The sequence below is a fragment of the Passer montanus genome, unplaced genomic scaffold, assembly GCF_014805655.1.
Source record: "Passer montanus isolate IOZ18808 unplaced genomic scaffold, ASM1480565v1 scaffold2, whole genome shotgun sequence".
Classification (NCBI taxonomy): domain Eukaryota; kingdom Metazoa; phylum Chordata; class Aves; order Passeriformes; family Passeridae; genus Passer; species Passer montanus.
The window spans coordinates 20,432,020-20,458,099 of NW_024366591.1; the positions used below are offsets into that span (position 1 = coordinate 20,432,020).

Genomic DNA, 26,080 nt, shown 5'->3' on the forward strand with positions numbered 1-26,080 from the left:
CTGTTTAAATTGTGCTACAGTCCTGTCCTCTGAGGTAGAGAGTGTGCCCAACAGGGTGCCAAGGAAATCAGCTGCTGTTGAACCAGGCAGGCAGTGTGTGCTCAGCAGCACTCTGGGTTAGGCTGCTCTTCAGTAGCATGGCTGATTCCAGCAGGTGCCACAGTAGCAACTTTAGGAGCACTGGAAAATAGGAGAGTATTCTGAGTGAAAAGCCCTAGCTAATTTAATCCCAAACTCTATCTGTTTCCATCAATCGGTTCTTACTTTCTCTTTCCTTCTCTTGATCAAGTTGATATTAAGAGCAGGAAGTGTTTTTTGTTTTGTTTTGTTGTCAGTTTGGGTTTGTGGGAGTTTTTTTGGGGGGGGAGAGGAGAGAAGGTTTTTTTGGGGTTTTTTTTTGTTTTTTGTTTTGTTTTGTTTTGTTTTTTTATTATTTTATTTGGTTTGGTGGATGTTTTTTGTTTGTTTCATTGGGTTTTTTTTACATCTGTTCTTACCCAGAGGCTGTTCCAGATCTCCTGTTGAAAACCTTTTTCTCATTTCAAGCCACATTCACTCAAAGACTGCTTATTCTTCGTTTGCTCTTGTGCAATGATCCTTCCATTTGTTCACCTGACACATTCATATCCCTCCCCTTTAAACATTTGTCCCAGAAACTCTTTAGATCCAATGGACATGAAAAATGTAGGGAACACTCAGAATGCAGAATCTGTATCTTGTCCAGGCCACAGCTCTCCTCCCAGTCACAAAACCCCTCCTCCTGCCTTTTCCCTTCGTAACTCATCTGTGGAGCTCCCTGGAGTAGGAAGACAATAAAGCCTGTGTGACTGCTCCGTGAGCATTCTGTCCTGATTATGTAAGGGAGATCCCTTGAGAAGGAATATTCAAAGTGCAGCTCACACCTGAAGCAATCTTAGAAGTGTGCTGCACTTGTATTTCAGTGCTGTGTGACCCAGTATGATCCTCACTGTGGAGGATCATAGTGGGTCACACAGTGGCAGCAAAACACATAAGGTGATGTGTATAAGAGAAGATTCACCTACATACCTGCATAAACTTTGGGGCAACCTAAAGGGTCTTTTTTTTTTGATACAAAATAGCTTCAATATTAACATAATTTCTCTTAGACAAAATTACTTCTTCAGGAAACTTCTTTTACTTAAAAGTGCTTCTCAGTCTTGGTATCCTGTGGAACTAGATAAAGATGTAAAATTTTAGTGTAGACATGTACTAGTCTAGAAGAGAAGGGTTCCAGCAATAGCAACAGTGTTGCAAAAAGTTCACCTACATGAGATTGCACAGGACAAACAAAAATGCCACCGTTTTGATTTGTTGTGCATGACTCACCTTCTAAAGAAAAGTTAGATCACAAGAGAAAATTAAACATTTGTCAAGGAAATGAAGAATCCGGGCCACTTAGATGAATTGGTGATTGTGGATGATTGTTCTCAGACTTCAGCTCTGTTATGTTGACCCACTTGAATGGAAACTGATCATTCTTCTTCATAAGGGTTTCAGAGTCATATCTCAAAAGTTATTTTTAGAGCCAAGGAGAGGTTTGAAATGACAATAACCACACACTGTGGTTATTTATTCCACTTGTTAACATCCTACCTGTTACTATGCACTGAGAAAAATAATACTATCTCAGGACAGGCACTTAACTAGAAAAAAGAATTGGCTGCACCCAAGCCTTTGGTGGCTGAATAAGGATCAAACATTTAACGTGATCAGCAGGCAGCTCTGCCTCCCACACTCTCCCACAATTATAATGTTCAGTTTACTTGTTCTATTTTAAAATAATTTTATTGTTCAAACAAAAAAAAAAAAACATTCAGAAAAATGTCTAAATTTGGCTTTCAGACTCAGATTTTGAATGCCTGGTAACTGCTTCTGAGTGATGCATAATGGAAATTGAAAGGTCAGTGCTGTTAGCACATTGAAAACCTTTCCATCCACATCTTCTTCCTGAGATGTTGCATGGATGAAATACCAGCAGGCAACGAGTGTCACATGTATTATCTATGTGTGTCCCCTGACCAGAAGGAGCAGCTACTCCGAGGCTGTAGGTATGCACACACTATTTATTAAAGGCAATATGAAGCTCAGAGACTCCAAACAAGCATGTTGGGACAACACTGAGATGGCCTGGCTGCCCAAAATGAGCCCTTATCTTTTGAGTGTCTTTGGACGGTCCTCCATCAGGCACTGCACATCCCACCCAAGTTCCTGAGCCTTCCTGGTCCTGCTGTTGTGATGCTGCACACAGGCACGAGTAATCTTGTCATCTTGTTCCCCAGAGAGCAAAGGGTTCCTCAGCACATGCATATTCTTGCTAGGACTCTAATCTGCAACTCCCCAAAAAGAAAATTTCAGAATACTGTTGGCAAGGATATCTAACCTGTCATAGCCTGTATGTTGTACCATCATCCAGAAGTCATGGGTCATAGCACAATTATGGCAATAAGGCTGTAACTTAAAGTGAAGCCTGAGAGAGAATCTTCCAGGAGTTTTGAGACATTTAGATTGTCTTTAAGAGGCATTTAAAAATATTCTCCATTAAAGTATCACAATACTTGCCTACAGGTCTGCCCCAATGAGGAAATATGTTAGTCCAAATCAGTAATTGTAGGGCAAAATTCCTTCCTACATTTCCCCCCAATGAAACAATGAACACGAACACAGGCATTCACCCCAGCAGAAAAAATCTACAAAGTCTTACTTTGTGACCAGACATGCAGGTGGTTCAATTTAATTTTCACTAATTCTTTCCAAAAAGCTAAAAAAAAATTCCCTGAAGGAAGAAGTGCTTGAGTCAGCTCCACAGAGAACAGAAGTTTATCCTATTCACTAACTGGGGTGAATCTTCTATTGAGATGCTAAGTGTTGTTTCATTGCTTTCCATACAGCCTTCCATAAGATCTAAAGAAATTTTTATGTCACATTTATATTCATTGTGAGATTTTTGCCCCTGGCTCTCCAGCTGTTTCCTTGCTTACATCCTGAGGCAAGAACTGCTGAACTTGGGGAACAGGAAGACTGAATTATTGACAGGGACAGACAATTTCAGTGTGTGTAGACCTCAGAATTGGTTATCCAGATGTTCTAGGTGAAGGGACAAATCTCAAGAGCAGAAGTAATAACCAGCACAGACTGAGAGAATACAGAGAAGTTGAAAAGAACCTTTACAATCTGAATGGGCAAGAAACAGGCATAATAGACAGTAAGACTAAAATCTCAATAGACAGAAGTGAAGGGTACTGAATATAACATGAATCTGGATGCTAGTTAGTGAGGAAAGAAGGAAATTAGTAAAGAACAGGTGAGTTAAAAGGCTACAGTGATAAAGTCTGGAAGTATGGAATAGCTGAGACAGACACTGAAAAATAAATGTATTTGAGTCACTTTTTAAAATATAAGCTGATTTCGAATAGCTTTTGATTATTAGACAATGTTTGTAGCATTTGAGGAATTCAGTCTTATAAGAATTTTGTTCAGTGGGATTATTAAGAAAGATATTACAGAAGTCCTGCCTTTAAAAAAGTGTTAAAATTAAAATCATTCCTTTATATGCAATAAATAATGGCATATGAGCAACAACAACAAAAAACCCACACTAAACCCAGCTTGTTTTCTTTTCCTATCTGCAAATAGAACTTGCTCCTGAAACACTCAAAACTGTGTGCTGTTCAACTAAATTTCCTTGATCTAGAGACAACAGGAGATAAGAGCTAACAATTAGATGATGCTTCTCTTCCTGCTCCTCCTTTCTGATCCTACACCATGGTTTAGCCTCTGGCTAAACAAGAGCAGATGATCTTGAAAAGAAAAGAGATCAGCTTTCCCAACGCTATGCATTCATTGGATCTGGAGATCTGCACGTGAGGAGGAAAGAAGGAAGACAATTTTTGATGGCAAGGAAAGGTCACACTATTTGCTGCATGTGGCAAATCTACTGGAGGCATTTCTTACCTGCAGCACACTTTGAAATACAAGACTATGGTCCTAATGAGGAAGGTAATATTGAGTCAAGCAAAAATCTCCAAAATATTTTACTGCTGTTACAGATAACTTGAAATTTCATTGTATCTTGATCGGTACTCTCAGCATTTAAAAATTTATTTTGTTTAATGGTTTTTGTCTTTTTTTAAAAAGAGGCAATTTTCTACTAGACCAAGTTTCCCTAAAATTATTTTCAGCAATTCTGTTTATCATGAAGATAAAATGCATAAATATTAGAGTAGCATACTTATTGGTGCCACTGGTGTCCTCTGGTAGACAGAAAGTGACCATTTCAGTAATGCCATAAATACACATTCAGGGATCAAATCTAAGAACTCCATAATTCAGAGCATACAGGCATTTCTAATAGCCATTTTCTTGAGGAAAGCACTGGGCTTAGATGAGAATTAAAAAATGACGTTAACATTTTTTTCTTAATTTAAACATTTTCTGTAGCTTCTTCTTCCTTGCAGCCTTCCAGGGTGAGGTATTTGTGCACAGGTGGAACTGGCCTAGCATAGAGATGGACAAGTAGGAATTTCTCTTCTTTACTGGGATGACAGTAGCTGCTGTATGCACCTCCACCCAAAACTGCTATATATATTAGGCATCCAAACCAGGACTTAGTTGGCTTTCTGTCCTCTAAGAGGACTCTTAGTTGTTAAGAACACACAATGTCCCATTCTCCTCCCACCCTTAGGTACCCAAATTTCCCCAGTTAAGTGCACTGAGTGCCTATTACTCATGCTTGAAACTACATCCTGCTAACTAGGTCACAACCAGCTCTCAGCAGGACATGTTGTCTGCCAGAGATCTCAGAGGAGATGGTCCAGAAGGCACACTGAGAGTGTGCTTTTTTTCTAAAAGAGCTGAACTCATCACAAAACACGAGACACAAATGAGCTGTCAGTCCAAAACACAGCCAGAAAAGGGGGCTGGTCAGACGTAAGGTTTGGCGTTATTTCATCCCTCCTGCCCTCACCAAAACTCTTGCCATTTTATCAATTTTTCTTTCATAAAATAAAGGAGGGTCAGGTTCAGCCAGGATGTGATACACCTGGGTTTATCCAATGTGAAGCTGAGGGAATTCAGACCTTCCCCTCTCCACCACAAAAAGTCTGCCCTAATCACCAGTTTTGAAGATATTCAAAGGCAGAAACAGTCTCCACTGTTACCATTGACACTGTGCTGTTTTGCAAAAGAACCTACCCACAACCCCATCAAACAATTATAGAGAAATTAGCCAGGGAGACAGCAGAGCATCCACCATTACAGTGCTCACTGAGGAGCAGGAACACCTTGATTTCTGCCTCTTTCTAAGTGCTAGAGAGTGTGGGTGCTACATTATTTAATCTTTGCAATATTGAATAAAAGCAAGAAAGCACATCCACCATCTCATTTTCCAAAGCATGTTCTAGTCCATAATGTGGTTTTTTTTGAGGAATGACTCAGGGTGCTCAATCAAGGTGAGGGCCATGGCTGCAAATCTCAGTAATTCTGCAGTCCAGGCTGGATTTCTCCATCCTGGGAAGGGACAAAGGCAAAGCACTCTCTTGCTCACCAGTCCTTCACTTCTAGTTGTGCAGCATTTTATGCCAGTCTAAGCCAGACCTGCTCTCCCTCTCTCCCTGCCACATACAAGTGAGTGCAGTGGATCAATTCAGACAGTTAATCCTCCTGACAGCTAATGATTGCTTCTAGAGTTAGTTTTCTGCCACAAAACCTACTTGATTTGTGTTACCACATGGTAGAAACACATCGACCAGAAAGCAGGAGTGGAAGGACTGGTGGCTTGAACTGAATTTGACCAAAGTTGCCAAGCAGCTTCATGCTTGGGATACTGCTTTTCAGAATTTATTCTGAGGTGCCTCATGGTGTCGAGGTATTGCAGATGTCCAGCTACTTTACACAAGGCTGTTCTCTTTACATGAGGCAAAAAATGCAAATCCAACAAAAGACCTAGGGAAATATACACACACATATGCACACACACCACTCCAAACCCCACAAAACCCGCTCTAAAATCAAATGGCTCATAGCTTCTCTGGACCCAGAGCTGTCTGGTCTGAGTGGGAACAGCTTTGGGGAACAAAGAACTCTGCACAGTGCACACTAGAAGCAGAAGGAGCATCACACTGTCTTTCTTATTTCCTTTTTTTGGTAAAAGTTTGCATGTAAACTGATTTTTTTTTCTTCTATTTATTGGGCTCCAGTTATAACTTTCATGGTTATGCTTGTGTTTAGTATTTTTTATCTGACAAAAAATATGATTATATGCAATAGGACTAACTTATAATAAATAATTGAATCAAAAGGTAAAAAAAGTGTTCAACTTACCAAATAAATAGAGAAATGTAATTAGGGTGCACATTAAAACCAGCACAGGTGCCTACATGGGACAAAGACTAAACCTACAGTAAATGTTTAGAACAGACAGCCTGCCAAGTTCTCTTCAAGAGAACATCCTAAAAGGTGTTTATCCTTGCATAGAAGTTTGGCCGCTCTGTGATTATCCCACACCTGTTATCCCATAGCTTCTTTCTCTTTTCTCTTTACTCGTTATACTATAATCAAGTCTCCTTAAACTTCACCTGGGTGAAAATACTCACCAAACCTGGATGCTGGGTGAATGGAAGGCTGACTTTTTCTAAGCATTTCATCTAACACAGCTTTTGGTCAGGGCAAAGAAGAATTCTACTGGGAGTTGTGTCAGACAATTCTGAAATTGCTTCTTTCTGTGAAAAAAGTACCTTTTTTTAAATATTTCGAGTGCCATGAGAACATCAAACAAAACTGGAAGGAAATCACTTCCTAGGGTCAAGACCCCTGCTGATGCAAGTAGAGTGTGGATGGATTTAGAAATATCCATTTAGCATTTCTGAATTATCTGTCGGTCCTTGGTTCCAGAGACCCATGAAGGAGAAAAGAGAATTTTCCCCTAGTCCATGAAATTATCAATATGACAGGTGTCATATGTGGGAGATAAAAGCTTTTGTTTAAAAATTATTGTAGGACTGAAACAAATAATGAACATGAGTTTTGGTAATTCCAGACAGGGCTCCCTTAATACAGACAGGCACCTCCCACACAGTGGCTTAGAGAAATGCTAATAGTAAATTTATACAAGCTAAAGTTTTTCTCTTGCCATTTACATTTCTTTTGTATCTGTCATTATCAGCTTGTCCAAGTGCCTCAGAATCTTAAAGGTCTTCTGCTCAAGTCCAAGCTCAACTTTTTGACTGTCTAATTAAAAAGAAAATCTCCTTTCTCCTCATCATCAGTCACTGATTCTTCCACCTTTAGAAAGCAAGGTTCATGATGAGCAGAAAATGTACTTACACCTGTATCTCTTGCAGCCCGTGTTAGCTTTGTACCTGCTAACAGCTACGTCCCCTTTGATGCAACCTACACGCAAGGGAGAAATCTGGAGCCACTCACTTCAAACCTGTAAAGTTTTTTAAATAATATATAAGTTTCCTGAAAAGGAAAAATTAAATTTTGCGAGAAAACCAACTCCCATTAAAAGAAGTAGCTTACCAAAAGACAATAAGCAGCAATTTAGTCAGGTTTCCTAAATTCTAGGATAATCCTCAGCTACTGGATCATCTTTCCTCTCCAGTTTGTTGACAATCTCTGCTCAATGTGCTGTGGGCACAAGTGTTACTTCCTTTGTCAGCCATCTATTAAAGTTGTGAATGGCCAGCTGTTCTAGAAAGTTTGATACTTATGTTCTTTAGGGGAATATGAACTCTTGCTCTTAAAATGCCTCTGGCTTATACACTGAGGCACTGCCAGATGTGAAGGGTTGCAAAATCTGTGAAAGTGTTCACATCTCCATAAACAGATTTTCTAGTTAGTTAATATAAACATTAACTCTATGCTATTGGATAATTTTCTTCCTTGAAGTGTTGTCTTGCTTATACACTGACAAATTTTAGGATATGAGAGAGCAGTGAAGAGGAACACTGAAAGTCAAATCAAATAAAGAACTGTGTGGTCTGTTACGGGAATGTAACAGCAGAGAACACTGATAAAACCAAAGTGCAATAAGTGAGAGGGGGTTTTATGCTAAATTAAACTTTAATTATAAGGATTGCACCAGGAGCTCAGAACTTATTTCTTCAGTTAAAAAGCATGCAAGCATCTTTGTGTGAGTCTAAGAAGCAGACTGGCCAATTTTTTGAAGGTTCTTGTGAAAGTGACACAAATGGACAGAAATGGGAATAAATAAATAAAGGGGAAGCAATATTTCTATCCATTGCTACAATAACTTAGATGGAAAAGGACACACCATTAAAGGAGAAAGTGTGATAAAAGCATATCACTAGACCACTAAGTTTGCCTTGTACTTTGTTGTAAAAGCCAGGGATCATCAGTCTGAGTGTTCTGAAAGCTTCTCCATTCATCAGGACTCAAAAAAGCAGTTCTTACATTTTGCTATGAGTCAAACCAGCAAAATGTTTTTAATGGGCTTTCAGGCTTGATTTTGGAATTGTCATAGTGTCACTTATGGTAAAACTAGAAGAAATAATAGCATCTGTCTTGCATATAGCCATCTCAGCCCCATTACACCATAGCAATGCCATTAGAAGCAAACTGGTTTTCCTGTCTTCTCTGCCTATTAAATTATCTTCCAAAGTGATAGCATTCTTGCCAGGAAAATTTGCTAAGCATGTCTAAAGAATGATTAACTGTTTATATATTACTTAAATTTCTCCATCTATTGCAGTTTCTGATTTCCTTTCATTTATGTCTTGAACATCACATCTAAAAAGTAATTTGTTGCCCCCATTTGATAAAAAAATACCCTGAAGGAAACTAGTGTTCAGCTTGCATCTAGGTATAAGATAGTATACCTATCTTATAGGTATAAGATAATTGGGAGATTACGGATTAGCAACTCCAAATTTAAAGAAATTCTTCTTTTCAAGAAACTGTGGTATGTTAAGTGTGTTGCTGGACTTGGGGTTAGGGTTTTGGTGTTAGGGTTTATTTTAAGCATCATCCTTCAACCTTTCCCAAAGGAAGCATACTGAAGTAGCCTATGTAAACTGCAAGTGTGCCCACAGGGTAACTAATGTCAGCTGTCACCGAAGAAAATGTTCTAGTGTGCGATGCTGTAGACCATTTAGCATGAGATGGAAAACTCTGAATCTCATTCATATCATTTTGGGGACCAAATATGACATGGTGCTGAAGAACAAAGTATTGTTCTCTTGAATTAAGTATTGCTCTCTGCAGCTCATCCTTCATAAACTCACTTGAACTAGTGGACTTTGATAGCTGAATGACCAGAAAGGCACAGCTTCAGCAGGACACCAGACTGAGATTGTTCCTGAAGTCTGAGGTCAGACTGTTGTAACTACGTGGCTGCTGAACCTCACTGACTCAAATCAGTTTCCTGACATGAACTGACATAAACCACCTCCTTTTTTTTTCTTTTTTTTTTCTTGCCAAATGGCTGTGAGCTGTTCACTAGAGCCTCTGTGACTGAAACATAAGCACTGACTGGATAACAAGGGAGGATAGAGAACAGAGAAAGGGACCTGGAAAAGCTGATTCAGCTGGCAGAACTGCTTTTGTAAAGGAAAACAAGGGGAGCACCTGCAAACCCCATATGCATCATGGCATATGTCCTTCTCTTGAGCAAGAGTGGGGAATAAAATGTCCTCTGCATTTGACTGCAGTAAGTAAAAAATCTGAGTCCTATACCATTCCTTCATTCTTCATAGGAGCAAAAAAATGCAATTAAAAAACCCATTCTGGTTTAAGAATTTTGTCCCTCATTCCTTTGACCATAAAAAGAGAAGAAAAGAGGGAAAAAATACCAAAATTTTAGTTGCAGCCACTATGAAATATATTCAATTCTATCTGGGAAACTTTGGGTCATTCAAGAAAAGTAAATCACCAATACTTACTTGGTGATTTACTGTATAACTCTGCAAAATATCCAACCAAAGCCTTATGCACTTGCTTTTATGTTTAGATGGACGGTTACAGGAAACCAAAACTCCCCTTCCTTCTAGGGTTATTTGGGAATCTGGTGTGTATCTTGTGTGTTTGGAATCTGATGGAGATTCTATGCAAATGCATAAAGCTGTTTTCTCTAACAAAGTGTGTCTTTGCAATGGCTAAGATGGAGTTAAACCAGAAATACATCTGGGCAGCTTTATTGGGTCACTGGTTGAAATGATTATTCTTTGATCTACCCTACAGCTGCTCTTTAAATTATGCTTCTTCTCTAATAGCTCATGTAAAGTTTTTGCTCACTGTTCACTTTCTCATTTTAAAATACCAGTTTCTATAGCTTTTCCAGTTTATAAGTAAAGGGATGGTAAATGGTGCCTAATAATTTCTAGATGTATTTATGATTCAGCAACAGTAGAAAACAGCTATGCAAATAACAAATACCAGCCTTGTGAAAGAAATACCAGGGTGATTTAATAATCTTTAAACCAGAACTTTTCAGACACCAGTCACTTTGTATCACTCAGTTTTGCATCCCTGATGCATTCAGTTGCCCAGAGAAGATACCTTTCACCCAGTTCAAGCGCTGAGGTGCAATCAGGACAAAATATCTTGTCATAACCTGCAGTAAGTGTTATTGTAGTCATTCTATTGCTTTATGCATGAAGAGGAGTAATTTTTCTTATTGCATATAAGATTTCTTTTTGCTCAGGTTTACCATAAACATCAGATATTAAAATTATTATAATATATCAGTATTATATTATTATAATATTATATTTCTCTGCATACTTCTTGGCTATTTGACACTACCTGACTGTGTGAAGCTCTAGGTTTTCCTCTCCATTATGCCCAAAGTGTTGCATCCCTTCGGATCAATCATCTGCTTGTCTACGAGTGCACTCAAAAGGAATTGAGCTAATTAGCAGAGGTAGCCTAGATGTCTGTAACAGAAGAGATTACATTGTCAAAAAGTTCTAAATACTGTCCTTTTTTTTCTTATTGTGAGATACTCAGAATAACCAATGTACTTCTAGCTGCCATTATTTGCCTTTGTACATCCTACTGCCATTCAAGTATAATTGTTTTATTAAGTGGAAAAGCTTTGGTAATCTAAAAACCTTTCATTAGTATTCATTCTAAGCTAAATAGCTATGGGGGAACATTTGCTATGGGGGAACACTTTTCTCCTGTAAAATAACCAGGTATACCCACCTGAATCAGTAGCAATCAGTTGATTAGAGACAAAATTAAAGGCATTTATTTACATCATAAAAAGCAAGCAAATATGGTTTGGGTACAAGAAGAATTCTTGATGTATTCACTAATTATTGGTTTGGCTTTTTTTTGTTAGCCAAGAATTTATGAGTTCTATAGCTTGAACTCTGCTTTCTCCTCTGAGTTGTTCGCCCATTTTTAGCTATACTGCAGCCATTTTCACCATTTACATGGAAGCATTCAGGGTGTTTTCAGCACAACTGCATGAAAACACAATAAATTGGATTCCAGGGGAGAGTGAAACTTTTGAATATAGAAAATTAGTGGTTTATAGGCAAATAGGAAGTGGATATTAACATAAACGTTTTGTATTCCACTTTTCAGTTGCTGGCATCTCTAGGAATGTGTTGACACAGAGTCCTGAACAGTTTCAGTCTAGAGACAGAAAGATTTGGTGTGTCCCATGAGCATATTAATATTTTCAAAACCGTTTCTGCCCTGAATAGTGAAAAAATTCTTAAACATAAACACTCTTCATACATGGGAAAATGTGGGTATTTGGTTTGACTTATTAAAACAAGGTTTTGTTATTCCTTTACTTCTATTCACAATGTAAATGGATTAATTTTGAACCAAAAATTTTTTTTAAATTAAAAACTGCTCTTTATAAATACAAAACAAAACTAACTAAACCATTTCAGTGAGATATTTTGGCAATTTCCAAACTTGCTATAAAATATTTTTTTAAGACAACACCAGTAAAAATCAATTCCTTCAGCAGTCAGATTTGATTTTGACAATTGTAGTTTTTTCTAATAAATATTTAATTGAAAAATTCCTGACCATACCTCTGCTAGATTGATATGGGAGTTGGCTAGAAGTTGGCACTGTGCAAAACAAATATGACAGTTGTGTAACTCAAGGAAGAAAAAGAAGCTGGGGAGTGAGGGCATAAAAATTAAGGTGATGTTATCTCAGGCAACTTCTTTTCCAGAAAAATCTCATAGTGAACAGAAAACATTATTGATTTTATTTGCTGTGACTGCAAGGGGAAGTAGCATGGCCAAACTCGGATTGCTTAATGCCCTGGCTATTTCCCTGCCCTGGGAAGCATCTGCGCACCTCTGCAGGGCATAGTATATCAACATGCACAGTGCCAGTAGTTCAAAGTTGAAATTTCACAGGAGGCTGGTGTCATCAGTATCTATTTTTGATGAAAAAAAAATTAAAATCTAGATTTTCCTTTACTCTGTGGCATAGCCTTTGTGACAGTGATGCCCAACAAAAAGTTTATATTCTGTTAACTGCAGGGCTACAGAAAACTCTGTAGATGAACAGAGCTGCAGAGCTTCCTGCTCCTCTTGACATACCTTAATATAATAATTACCTTGCCAATTACAAAATAGCCCTGCTTAAAAAGCGTCCCCCCGTTTTTAGGCTGAATTTTCAAGGAAAAAAATGGGGCTGTTCTTGGCTGCTGTTGCACCTCCCACCAGATTTATCACTGCTGCCTGAGCAGAGGCGGTGCTAAGGGGCCCTGCCACAGACAGCAGTGGCACTTGCAGCAGCAGTTGTACCTGTGGAGGTGGGAAAAGTGCAATCATAAGAACAGTATCAAAAGAGTTGGGTACATGTAGGATGAGGTGGAATTCCTGCATTCCTAGGAAGAGGAAATGAGATACTGGAGAGATTTCAAAATTTTTTATTCTTCCAAATCAAATCATCTTTTTTTTTTTTTTTCTTCTTTTTTCTTCTAGAGTACAGCAGGAGAATAGTGATTACAGTCTCCCTGTGCAATTCCATCTTTCTAACCACAGACATCTGGGGAGCAGGTATAATTAATCTTAATCTTGTGCACTTGAGAATTCCTTGGGATATTCTCCAAGTTTCATCTTCAGCAGACACCTTTGTTCCTCAGGGGGAATTTATTCACTGCCACAAATCGCTCACTTTGAACATCCTAATCGATATGTTTCAAGAGAGTTTGAATAAATTATGCTGGGAATCTCTTGTGAATAATTCTTCATCTAAAAGAAAACAAGCTCTCCTTGAGAAGGTATGCATCATGTGTAATTCTAGAGGAGAACTGAAAAAAATGGCAGAGATACCCAGATACCTGGTTCATTGCAGCAGCTGCTCTTCAGTGTAAATTTTAGGCAACAATAAAACAAAAATATAGAAGATACTCAGGGTTTTAGTGTAATGGCAGAGGTTGCTCTTTCAACCATAACAGCAAATGTAGTCTCATTTGCATAGGCCTTGCTGACTTTACAGCCCTGGATGTACCAAGAGTATAACAGATCACTTTCTCAGCCTCAATAGGTAATGAAACAAAGTCTGCAGTCTTGAGCTGCTGAGTGAGAAGTAGGTGGAGACAGAGACGAATCATTAGAAGTGCCAAAGTGGTGGGCATTCCTGATTAGTGCAAGAACACCCAGGCTCAGCACACCTGTAAAGGAAGAACACCTACAACAGACTCAACAGAGTAGTTGCATTTACCACTAAACAAGAAGATCAGAAATTGGCCTTTTGTCACTAAAATGTCAATTCATTAATACAAATAATAGTTTCAATACAGGCAATTAAAATAATGAGTGATGAGAATAGGAAAGGACCCACTCCAGAAAAAAAATATTCTTCCGGATTAATTTGAATTTGAAAAGAACACTAAGCTGATAGAAGTGACAATGGACTTTTTGAGCATGTTTTCTGGCTCTATAACTTCAATTAACTTGCACAAAAATTAGAATTTCTATCCAATGGTAATCTGCCTTACTTAAATATTTGTGTTCATTTCAGATGATTGAAATAACTCTGCAAAGATTCTGACCTTTAATTGTAACAACTCCAAAGTGTTTCAGGCATTACTTGCAGAATAGCACCTTTCCATTGCACCAAGACCTTCTCTATCTGCTGTTTCCTATAAGGCACTTCCAGTAATGGGACTTCAGTGATACATTGTGGGGTTTAGGCAGTGAGGGAAAAGCAGCACATCAGAGGAGATAAATCTAGCAAATGCTCCCAGCATCTGGGAAATTGATAAATTGTGGCATCAGTGGCAGAAGCAGTCTAATGTTGAACTGAACAACAGTGGGGAGAATTCCCCCATCCAGAAACTTAGAACATTACCAGCAAAATCTTTCCAACTCTACCACACCACCATAAACCTTTAGTGTTGCAAAAATTCTGTTTTCCAGCAGTCACAGGGAAACTTTGATTTATTCTTGGCAGAACTATATTAGATGTTGTTTAGTTTGCAGCAAGACACAAGTATTGGCTTTTGCAGATTCTTTTTGCAGATTCTTTTGTATTTTTCGAACTATATAACTCAAACATCTCTCAAAAAGTTTGCCTAACATCTGCTATGAGCAGCAACACTTAAGTGGAGTCCTTTTTTTTTCTGGGAAAAATGTGCAGTCATAGTTGTGAATATTATTGAGTAATTCACAAGTGTTTCAGGATAGAGTAGGTTATTTTCTAGTTTTGTTTATGGATAAAAAAATCAAAAGTAAGATACCTTGTGAGTTCACAAGAACCTGAGCAAGAGTGTGCAGCAACAGCTTCTGAATAATTTTTTATAAGCCATTTTTTGGTTCAGCAATTTAGCATTCCTGTCAGAGCACATGCTACTAATGGAGTACACAACTTCCAGGTTCTCATAATTTTCATTAGCTAAATTCAGATTATCTGAATTAGTAGTGATTAGTCAACTTGAAAATAATGTCAGAGCACATGCTACTAATGGAGTACACAACTTCCAGGTTCTCATAATTTTCATTAGCTAAATTCAGATTATCTGTAGTGATTAGTCAACTTGAAAATATCTGCCTGCAACCTGCCTTTTACCACTTCCAGCTTGTGATTGAAAACTTGACACGGAAGGGGAGGGTGGCAGATGCATTTACATAAAAATAGGGGAAAAAAATCTCCCTCCTGTTGTCAGGTTCCTGCTTCCTGCAGTAAGAATTGCTCGTGTCTCAGCCTATTCTGGGGGACCTTATTCCTTCAGTTCCCTCTGTGGAACAGCATCCGTCTGTGGGGTGGAAGCAGGGAAGGAGCCACATGTTGGGCTTGGAAGAGAAAGGACTTGGAGGGACCTCCCAAGGGATGGTGACCTCAGCCAGGCACCAGTCCAGAGATGATGAAACAGTAATGGAAACTGTCACCCCAGCCTTAGAGGAAGAAATGAGCAGGTCATCTTCCACTGAGAGCTGGAATTCTGGAAATGGGAAAGGCCAATAGAGAAGTTTTAGATATTCTTTTATTTTGACAGGAGTCAGTGCTATTTGAAAAGGAAGGTGGGCAGGAGCATTATGTTTCCAAAAGTAGATGGTACCAAAGGATCTGTTGGGTTTTGTTATTTTCAACAACTCAAGCAGAGGTGGCTGCTGACCTATGGTATACTCAAACCACAAGCAATGCACAAAAAGGAACCCCAGAAACAAACAAAAAAAAAATATAACAAGATATTACATGCAAGTAAAAATGGTGTTAAGGACTGGTCTAGATTTTCCCAAAAGGCGATTTGGGGAAGGTGAATTTAGATACAAAACCCCACTAGGACTGCAATTTGAGACAAATCCCTTGGTTTACTAAAAGATCCATAAATTGACTCTTATCAATAAGTTTAATAGGTAAAGGAAGGGTCTCTGCCTGAAGTTGTGAATGATAAACAGGACTTTGACTTCTGAATGCCATTCTACTTCAGTTCTGTGTCTAAATTTATGTCCTCATTTTCCACAATGTCAAAGTCCACCATGGGCAGCAACAAACAACATAAGTACGCCTGGCCAGTGTGGAAAAACTGAAGGAACTGTGTTGCATTTTCCCCTTAGGATGACTCCACAAATTTTAGGAAATGTGATGAGCAGAAGAATGCTTTGTTACAGTCCAAGACAGCCCTGAAATAAAAGATGAATGGATTATTAACTGCAGCTATATGGAGCACTCTGTTATCCAACGTTGAATGCTGATGCACAGTTAGTGCTGACAGTATTTCAGAGGCAAAGTCAGTAGACAGTAACAAGCAAGCAGAAACAGAATTGTCCAGGTGACTTTTCCCCCACAAGAGGACATCTAGATAACAAACAGAAGAGGTAACTAAAACCTGCAGTACTGCTGGGGGAAGTATTCCTGTTAGGGCTTATATCTGTTACATCTTTTCTTTTGGTCTGTGAGCTGCTCTCCCTTCAGAAGAGGCTTCAGGTGGCCTCCAGTGGAATGGTGGTCCAGAGACCTCTGCCCCCACGTGCTCTGTGGGTGTCTGCCATATCAGCCTCATTTCTTCCACATCTGTGAGCTCCTCTCTACAGAACAGGGCAATTTTTCTCCATCAGTTGTCTCCAAGCATAACCAAGTAGTTCCACTGGGATTTTTTTATTCTCCTTGTCTGTAATGTGGAATGAAGCCACTCCAAGAGATGTGTATTAGAACGAGCAAGGACTGGCAGAGGGGCATTAGGCTTTCTGACCTGTGTCAAGTGTCCTGGGAAGAAATGCTCAGTTTTGCAGTTTCAGTTGTGCATTAACTGAATGTACTAAAACTTTGCAAGAGGCATGACTCAAATATAAAACATAACAGGGAAGAACAATTTCATTTGAGAGCTCTTGAAACAAAGCAGTCGTCTCTTTATTGAGAAGTATTGTGTTTAATGTCCCTCTCTGAAGTCTCTGTTCTTACTTGTCATTGCAGTCAGTTGCAGACCATTCAGATATCAACAAGGAAAGACATAAAGTAGAACTCTGAGGCTGCACAGTTGTGTTAAATATTCATCTTTTGTCTCAAAGGATAAGGATTTATTTAGCTGTAGCAAATGTAATGCTTTTTGCTTCATAAGAAACTACCATGTCAGAGGAATCTCTGCTCCACATCATGAAACCTTAGAAACCATTACTATGAAATAGCCTTATGTCTAACAATTAAAACCCAGATAGCTTTGCAGTAAATAAAATTAATTTCATGCAGTTTTCTGTGATTTATGGAGGTTTTTAAAGGTTCTTTTTCTAAAACCTTTTACCTAAGGTTTTTAGAGTGCCTTCAGAGATGTCACCTTCTTCAGAGTGGCAGCCTTGTCTTCACTTTGCTTCAAATTAGAGAATTTTTAAGAACTGATTCAGTTCAGAAAGTACTACAATATAGATCTTTTTGAAAGTCCTATCATACAGAACATATTGTATTTTTCATAAGAGGAAAGATATGTCTCGGTCCATAACAAGCTCTGCTTGCTACAGTGCCCTAATTTCCAGTTTGCTCACTCAACAAAAGCTTCATTATTCTTTTATTGTAAAGGGGTTTAGAGGAAAATATACTAGAAATTACTATGGTAGATTTTAAAGCAACTGATTCCATATTGCCTATAAATATAGAATATACTCTACCTTTTGACTCAAAAGAATCAGCTGAGGCAAATTGAAACAGAACATAAGAATTATGACCTGAAATGAGAGCTAGAACAGGCATTTCAGACAGAAAACCTTAAATTTTTATGTCTTATGTGACTAAAAAAAATATGCCTAAAGAAACTTTTTTTCTAATTTTTGCCTTTTTAAAAAGAGACTTAGGTAGTTTCTAATATTAAGCTTCCTCCTTAGCCTGCTGCAAAGCTTGGTAGCTTCAACCATCTTTCCTAGTTTTATTTCACAGCTTGTTTCTCCTCCCCAAAGCACATGATGAAACTGTACCATTGACAGGAATCTGGCCTAAATACGCCTGACACAGGGAAATGAAACCACAGAGGGGTCTAGCTCTGCTAAACTTTCTAGCTGGGCTAGGAAGTGAGCACTATTCTCCTTCCACAACCTTTTCCAGCAGCAGCCTTCCTTCTTTGCCTCCATGACTGAAGGTGGCTCCTGGACCAGGGTTGTGGATGGAAAAACCAGAAATTCAGTAGTAGGCTATCCAGAGCTCAAAGCTCTTCACCATTTATCTTGTTTCTGACTTTTCATGTTGGTTTCCCAGCAGATGGTCCTTGCTGTGCCAGCCTTTCTCTCCCCACTAATTTCTTGTATGTCATTCAATTTCAACCAAATGACAGGTCACACGTTCAAAGACAATTTCAAAGGCAGAAGATTAAGCCAAGTGCCTGGAAAAAATCAAACAAACAAGTAAAGAAGAGAGGTCCTAGTGAAGGTTTTGTGGAGAGAATCACATCTGAGTATCTGGGAGAGGGCAAATTGTGGGGAAGGTGGAGTTGCAGATGGCTGGATGGACCAGATCTGCCATGCCCATAGTACTTTTTAATCCACTCAATGCTATACAGTCAACAGGCTTCCCTGAGCTCTTCTTGCATCACTCGTTTAAATTAAAACATTACCTTGTCCTTTTAACATTATAGTCATAAGTTTTCTAAAATTCAGCAAAATCCCCCTACCTAAGTATATTTCACTTCCTAGAGGATATATTTCTCTTTTTGCAAAGCTCTGGTTTTTGGGGGGTTTTTTTGGGGTTGGTTTTTTTTTCGTTTTTTTGTTTTGTTTTGGTTTTTTGTTTGTTTGTTTGTTTGTTTTTTTCTTTTCTTCTTTACATTAAAAAAATATTGGATAAAAGGATGCCTCTGAATGTCCCTCATGGAATCTGAAACAAGGACTTGAGACTCTACTGCCAGTGAGCAGAGCTTTTATGGGAGGAGGGATGCCAGACCAGACATTCACATCAAGCTCCACTCAGTCACGTGACAGCAGTGTTTCAAGAGATCTCAACTGTTGATCTTCAAAAATCTATTTTTTTATGTTAAGTCAATTCACTTTATCTCACTGCATACTCTGGTGGAAATGCTACTTTAATGTTTTTTTGGGGGTTTTTTTTTTTTTTTTGTTTGTTTGTTTGTTTGGTTTTTTCTTTTCTTCTTTACATTACAAAATATTGGATAAAAGGATGCCTCTGAATGTCCCTCATGGAATCTGAAACAAGGACTTGAGACTCTACTGCCAGTGAGCAGAGCTTTTATGGGAGGAGGGATGCCAGACCAGACATTCACATCAAGCTCCACTCAGTCACGTGACAGCAGTGTTTCAAGAGATCTCAACTGTTGATCTTCAAAAATCTATTTTTTTATGTTAAGTCAATTCACTTTATCTCACTGCATACTCTGGTGGAAATGCTACTTTAATGTCTTGCTGTGCAGGAACACAGGTACTGATTGCAGTCTGTGCTAATGCTCAGCATAAGAGCAGACAGCCTGTAAATGTATGGATATGACTACAGAAGTGAAACTTTCATACAAAATTTACATATTTCCAGAGATTTTGAAGATTTTAGGTTTTCACAGCATGTTCTCAGTCCCTTGCAGTTTAGCACATTTTTATTTTTTTTTACATTGGCATGATAAAAAAATAATGAAAAAATAATGAACTTCATATTATGGAAGAATAGTTTTAAGTTCCAGCCTTTAAACTTTACAAAAACAAAGTGTTAAAAGTAGTTCTTTTATGTAAGACTCTTTTGTAATTCACTTATAAGTGGTATTCAGAAGATTTTCTGTGTTTGGATGTATTTTGCTATTTTATGGTCATCAAATAATTCATAATTCTTTTTCTCTTCTTAAGCTTTTAAAAAATGCAGTAGCACCACAGCCTTCCCCAGGCACATATTGCTTCAAGAACATCATAGAAAGAAAAGGGAGAAAAAAAATCTGGAATATCACTTACTATTGTTGTTTGTCCTCCAAATTAAAATATCCTTTCTGAGAAGGAAAAATGATGGATTCTTTCTATCAAAATTTTTATTTAACATTTGTAGAAATTATAGAAAAAATAACTCACATGCTTGGTAGGGTAAAAAAAATGAGAAAAAAAGAAAGAAGTAAAAACTCCTATATTGTTTTTTAATATTAAGTTTTCCATGCAGCAATAACTGTCAGATTCTGCAGGAAGACATAATTTTTCATTACTGTTGGTGCATATGAAAATACATGCACAGCTTGCTGTAAAAAATTTGTTTACTGGGATGGTTGGCATTTTATATTTTCAAACTGACATGTTAAATAATGACCATGGGAAGAGAAAAGAGAGGAGAAGAAATAATTGGTTTTATTTTCTTTCTCTGAACCTCCATACATCCCCTCCAACACACAACGTGCTAAATAATTTTCCACAGTAGTAGTTTAAGAACATCTTAAGCTCTCTGCCTCAGTGTGTTACTTTGGAAATTTCTATGAACTGAGAGATACCACTCATCCTGCCAGGTATTTTGTGTATAATTTAGACTTTATGTCTTTTTACTTCACACTTACCTCTGTGTTTGGAGGGGTGGAGGCTGTGCTCCAAGTGTTCACCGGTGAGGAGCTCTGAAGAAACCCATCCTTCCAGGAAAGGTAGCAAACAAGACCTTGGTGGGGATTCAGGCAGCTGAGGCAGATGCTCAAGTGGTCAGGTACACAAAGGAGGCTGCAGCTTTCTGCACAGAATCCTTCCAGCCAGAGAAGGGAAAAAATGAGGACAAGAGAAATGAAACTTGCTTTCTCTCACTGAAAAGACAGTAAGTTCTCAAATGCTCTTATAATGGCAAGGGGATTTAACCTGGAAGTCTGAGTTTGGTTTTTTCTCCACAAATCTGTTTTTATTTTCTGTGCTGCCTAGTGAGTTGTAATGAGTCTTGCTGCAGCAGCATTAGACAGGCATCTGCCTGCTGTATTGCTCTGCAGGTTATCAGTTTCACAGCAGAGCTGGCAGACACCTTAGCCAGGTAAAGAACGAGACCTCAGAAGAGGGATGGAGGCTATGGAAAAGACCTGAGCTAGGACAGTGGTACAAGCCAGGAGGAGGCAGATAGTCCCATGAAAGCCTCTCTGCTGTTGGCTGAGTGCATCCTGTACCACTGCTCTGGGTTGTTGCAGGTGAGTGCAAATCAAAGCTTGGAGAGCACAGTGTTTTAATTTTTAAAAAACCTGTGGTGTTTTTTTTCTACTGTCAGAGAACCTTAGATGCAAAGAGCTTCAGGGCCTGGACTGGTGGCTTCCACCACACAGAGAAGTGTTGGGCTTGGGGCATGGCTTATCTTTTCCATGAGATCTAGGCAGAATTTTTTATATATTTGACCACATAAATGTTGTTGCTGAAATGTTTACTTTGTTAACATATAAATACAGTGCAAGACACACAGAAGCTGAAAGCTGTGTGCCTGTTCTTCTATACGTTAAAAAACCCTCCTGTTAAAAGTTTGGTTTTTCAAGCCACATAGTTTTTGTTGTCTCAGACATCCACTCTAATTTCTTGCTCCAAAATGATTCTAACCCAATATTTAGTCAGGTAAGTTAATGGTTTTTGTGCTCCATCCTTATTTTTTCATTGTCTTCCTATTTTCCTACTGTACTCAGCTGCCCTTTTTATTTCATGCCAGTTTTTCCTGGTAACTTGCAGAATGGCAGAAAGATATAAAAGAGCCTGGGATAATTTCTCCTGACTGTCTCGTGCTGGTGGCTGGAATCATTCTCCCAGTTCTCTCTGCACTGGTGAAGCCCCAGTCATGTCTCAAAATCAGCTGTAAGGGACACAGAGCCTAGAGTATGTAACAAAGCCTTGAGGACCTATGTGTCCACAGCGCTCGCTCCAGCACATCCACACATTCATGAACAATTCTGCTACTAAAGTGCCACATTGCTTTTATAAGTGGGAAACCCTCACATGTGACAGACCATGAAGGACATGATGCTTAATATCAGCAGACAGAGAAGTGAGTGTTGCTGTATGCAACATGCAGGTAAACAAAACAGCATCAAATACAGAACAAGCAAGTACAGTGAAAGATTCAGACAGTAGAAATACAGGATTTAAGACAAAAATGTCTCCAAGCAAGGTGACAGTATCTGGTTTTAATACCATGTGCCAGCATGGTGGAAAAGAGCACATCCATTGCAGAGAGTAGAACTGGTCTTCTCTCACTTCCTCAGACCAGCAAGCATCAGTGCTGTCTATAAAAGCACAAGTACCAGGAGCTTGCTATGAGTTTAACAGAAGTAGCACAGCTTGTGGGAGAGAAGTGGAGATTCATTACAGGTGGGTATGCACCAGCCTGGCCACTCTCTGCCAAGGGCAAATATTTCTTTAGTTCTATGGTCATGAAGTTCATAAAAACTGTAACATGAGCAGAACATGCACCTAGACAAGCCTAGTTGAGTGTAGTGCTTGCATTGACCTTCTCCCACTGTTCCAAGCCATCAGAAAGACTTTCAGGCTGTTTCTACTTCATGGCACCTTCTTCTCTCTGTTATACCATATTAACCAAATACCTTCTCTATACCATACTGCTCTCTTAATTGTGTTTATACTTATTATTGTATTTTATTTTTTTCCTTCTGAGGGTGGCAGAGGAAAGGAGGGCTGGAACACAGAGATCATGCCAGAACATATCTCAGAAGTCAGTCAGTGTAACTAAAATCAGCATGACTACCAAACACAGAGTTATTTCAAAAATCCTATAGTCAGGAAGCCTTTTCGAAGCTCCTTCTGTTCAAATTTGAGACTTTCATTTTGAAAAGGAGATTGAAAAAATAAAGGTTCTTTGAAATAGATGATGCAAGTCTTCATTTTACAGTGAAAATGTGGATTCCGTCATTTCAGAGACTAGAACCATGTCCAATGTGCTTTCAGAAAAGCTCTTCTCACATTAAAATAATTTTCCTAATCCTTTCCTTTGTCTTTCAGCCCTTAGTAGCATGTGCACCATAAACAAAATTTATGTGCACTTATTTGATTAAAAGCTGCCATTTCTGCAGATGAAAATTTACCAGAATGGTCTTATCTGCAGAAAAAGTAGTTCACCAAAAATAAAGCTTGTTTGACACGTGGATTGTACCTGCAAATCTGTTTAGCCTATGTTGGCTACAAATTCTTGTGATATGGCTATGACTTTTTTCTTAAAATATTGCAGAAATTTTTGCAGAATCTTTGCAGTTCACGTAACCCCCAAATGACAGCTGGCTTTTTATACAGAGAAAAGGCTTTGAGCACAAGAAAACTTATTTAGAAATTAAAATACTAATGCATAAAATAAAGCTCTCTTGGTTCTCAAGTGTCTTCTTAGTGTCCTCTTTATGAGGAACATCGGAGACTTTAACAAAACACTTATTTTCAGCAAGTAATTTCCCTTCTGTAAGGAAATTATCTTCTCAGCTTTCTAAAGTGTATTATCTTTATGTGTGTAAGTCAGTCGAAGCCATGCTAGCTATAATGAACAGAAATATAGATGCCATGTAAACAGGATTCTTAGATGGTTTTCAAACACAAATATGAATAAAAACAATGCACTTAAAAATAAATAAAAGGTTTCCTGATGAGTTTTGTATTTTGCTTTTTATAAAATGTTCCCGAAGACTGTAAAGTGCTTTTAATCATAATTTTAGTGCAGCTTCTTAAAAACCACATGCAGCCATCTCAAACTTTTCAATAATGCATTACTGTCAGGTTTAATGTTTTGTTGCTGAACAGAAATGTCTGATTCAGAAGCACAAATGCATATTTACTTGATGATGCAAAGATTTAAGCAAGGCTTCTTCAGGATACCAAGTTCCTATAACATAATAAAAAGAAATCTCAGACATCCTTTATGAGTACAGAAGGTGTCTGGGAAAGTCATAAAAATAATATTACTGTAAAAAAGACAAGGATTTCATAGTGTTCAGCCAAATTGCACAGCTTCAATTCAAATGAATATTTGTATAGAAGTGTTCTACCCTAAATAAAACATTTAGTGTCTGAACACTTTTTGCCAGTTTTCCACTAGATTTTATTTTCTTTTTATCCTATCTTATAATGGATAGAATGTCCAATTTATGACCTTCTCAGGGTTTGCTGCAAAAGACTTTAGAAAGAGTCCTACATCTCCAGGTCAGAAGACCTGACAGGATAAAGATGTCTGTATGGCAGTAGTGGATCATGTGTCTTGAAATTTTTTTGCTGAGCTTCAGTAACTAATAGAAGAGGAAGGTATTTTGCTGTAGACACTCAAGTCCTCAGTTCTCCAAAAGCAAAAGTCAGTTCTCTGAGCCAACAGGTGTTCAAAACCTATGATGTCAAAAGTTCAAGATAACTCAATTGCACTTCTTCTGGTAGATTTCTTCTTCTCCACCCATTACTTTGTATGAATTTATTTGTGAAGTACTGAGTGACTTTCAGGATTTATTAAATAAAGGGAATGTACCCATGTCAAGGTTTCTCTTGTGTAGAGTGAGTGGTATGAATGCCATTGCTGTATGATGGCTGTTAAGTGGTCAGCAGCACCCAAAAGGGTGCCTGTGGTTCTGCTGTCTTGATGTTGCTGCTCACTCAGCATTGCAAGGAGAGTATGGAAATTTTTTTGTAGCTCAGAGACATCAGGTAAAATCTTCTGGTCGGTCTTCATTTAGCCTGTGGTACCTTTAAAACACTCCTCCAGATGAATGAAGACAGCACAAACAAAAAATCGATGTTGTGTTAGGGCTGTCTTTCAATTGCAAGTGCAGCACATGCATCAGTGATATTATTTAACTGGCAGCTGTATCCAGACTGTGTCTCATGGTTCTGTTGCTCTAGGATGCCTGTTCTTAAAAAGCCTTATGGATTTAAAACAGATAGGATATTGCACGGCATTTAAAACAAATAGCACATCACAGACCATTACATGTGTCACATTGTAGCATTCTCTGAGGGTTTTTGCTTAGTGTTTCCAGTTAAAAAGTGGTCTATATGTTAAAAATTGACTACTGAAAAAAAGGTGACTATTTGAAAAAAAAGAAAGCAACAGTATTTCAGGGTTATCTTTGTCACTCTACTGCTTACTATTTTAGGAAACTAAAATCCAAGCAGCCAATCAAAATCCTGTGAAGGCCAACCAATTATCCCCAAAGAACTCATTAAAAATATTCAAAAAAGTGTTAATACAACTCTCTTCTAATAAACATTGAGATTTTCCAAACATATGGAATATATTCTAAAATGGTGGTTTGAAGTCTTGAATCCACAGGATACAAAGCTTTTCTCAGCGTACATTTTGGTTCTTACAGTGAAGCCTGGAAGGGGTCTAAAATGAATACTGTCTACCTTAATACTTAGGTTTTAAAGCTTTTCAAAACCCCTAAACTTAAAGACAATCCTTGTTAGGAATCAAGTGAATGCCAGTAAAGACAATGAAAACAAGTATGGTTAAGAGATTGATAGAGTCACATCTGGGTTTGAAATAAACTGGAATAAGGTATGAATTTGTATAAACTACACAGTTGAGGTTTTGGCCCTTTATTTTCAAAGTCAAAAGAAGAAAAGCAATGCGAGAGAACTGATGTGATAGATCACAAAAAAAGAGATATTTTAAGGGCTAAGTTTCTTGCCTGCAGAGTAAATCACACTCTATATCCTTAAGTCATTGACTGCACCTTTCTTTTGCAAGGTGATCTTTCTTGCCTATTGCAAAGTTTGAAAAAGAACAGATTGCTCTGGCTGATTCTGCACCAATTCTGTCCCAAAATCTTAGCCATTACGTGTCCTACCTGCAACAAAAGACAAAGTGCCACTTCCTTGCTGTATAAAATGGTACGTGTTTATCCTCATCCTTATATGATCTCTCTCTTTCAAAATAGCTGTTAGATAATGGTTCCAGAAGATAGGATAGAAACTCTTCTCAACCCCCTGTGGAGTTACAAGATTTTTCTCTGATTTCATAGTGCAGGAGCTTCTCCAGGGAATGCCTTCACAATGCTAAGAGGGGGACAGAAAATATTGCAGGGGGCTCATGTGCAAGGGACGGCTCCAAAATAACCAGAGGACCAGATGGGACAGTGCCAAAAGTTCAGAAACTTGCAGTACTGCAATGACAGTCTTTTGAGGAAAGGGAGGGGAAAAAAAAAAAATCATCAGAAGAGACACATCAAATTAAATGATTGAAATGGTGCAGCCTCTGTTTTTTGCTGTGTCCAATACCTTGGAAA

General features: G+C 38.3%; 1 protein-coding gene across 6 annotated transcripts in view; it reads left to right on the forward strand.

Moving 5' to 3' along the window:
• RGS17 (regulator of G protein signaling 17) overlaps nt 1-26,080 on the forward strand; it is a 70,767-nt gene that overhangs the window by 10,670 nt on the left and 34,017 nt on the right. For 2 of the 6 annotated variants that reach the window (XM_039707620.1, XM_039707615.1), the window contains exon 2: nt 12,945-13,019. The exons of the other annotated variants lie outside the window; for them this stretch is intronic. The gene's annotated coding sequence lies outside the window, so the exon portion shown is untranslated. The remainder of the gene's footprint in view (nt 1-12,944; nt 13,020-26,080) is intronic. 6 annotated transcript variants of the gene reach the window in all.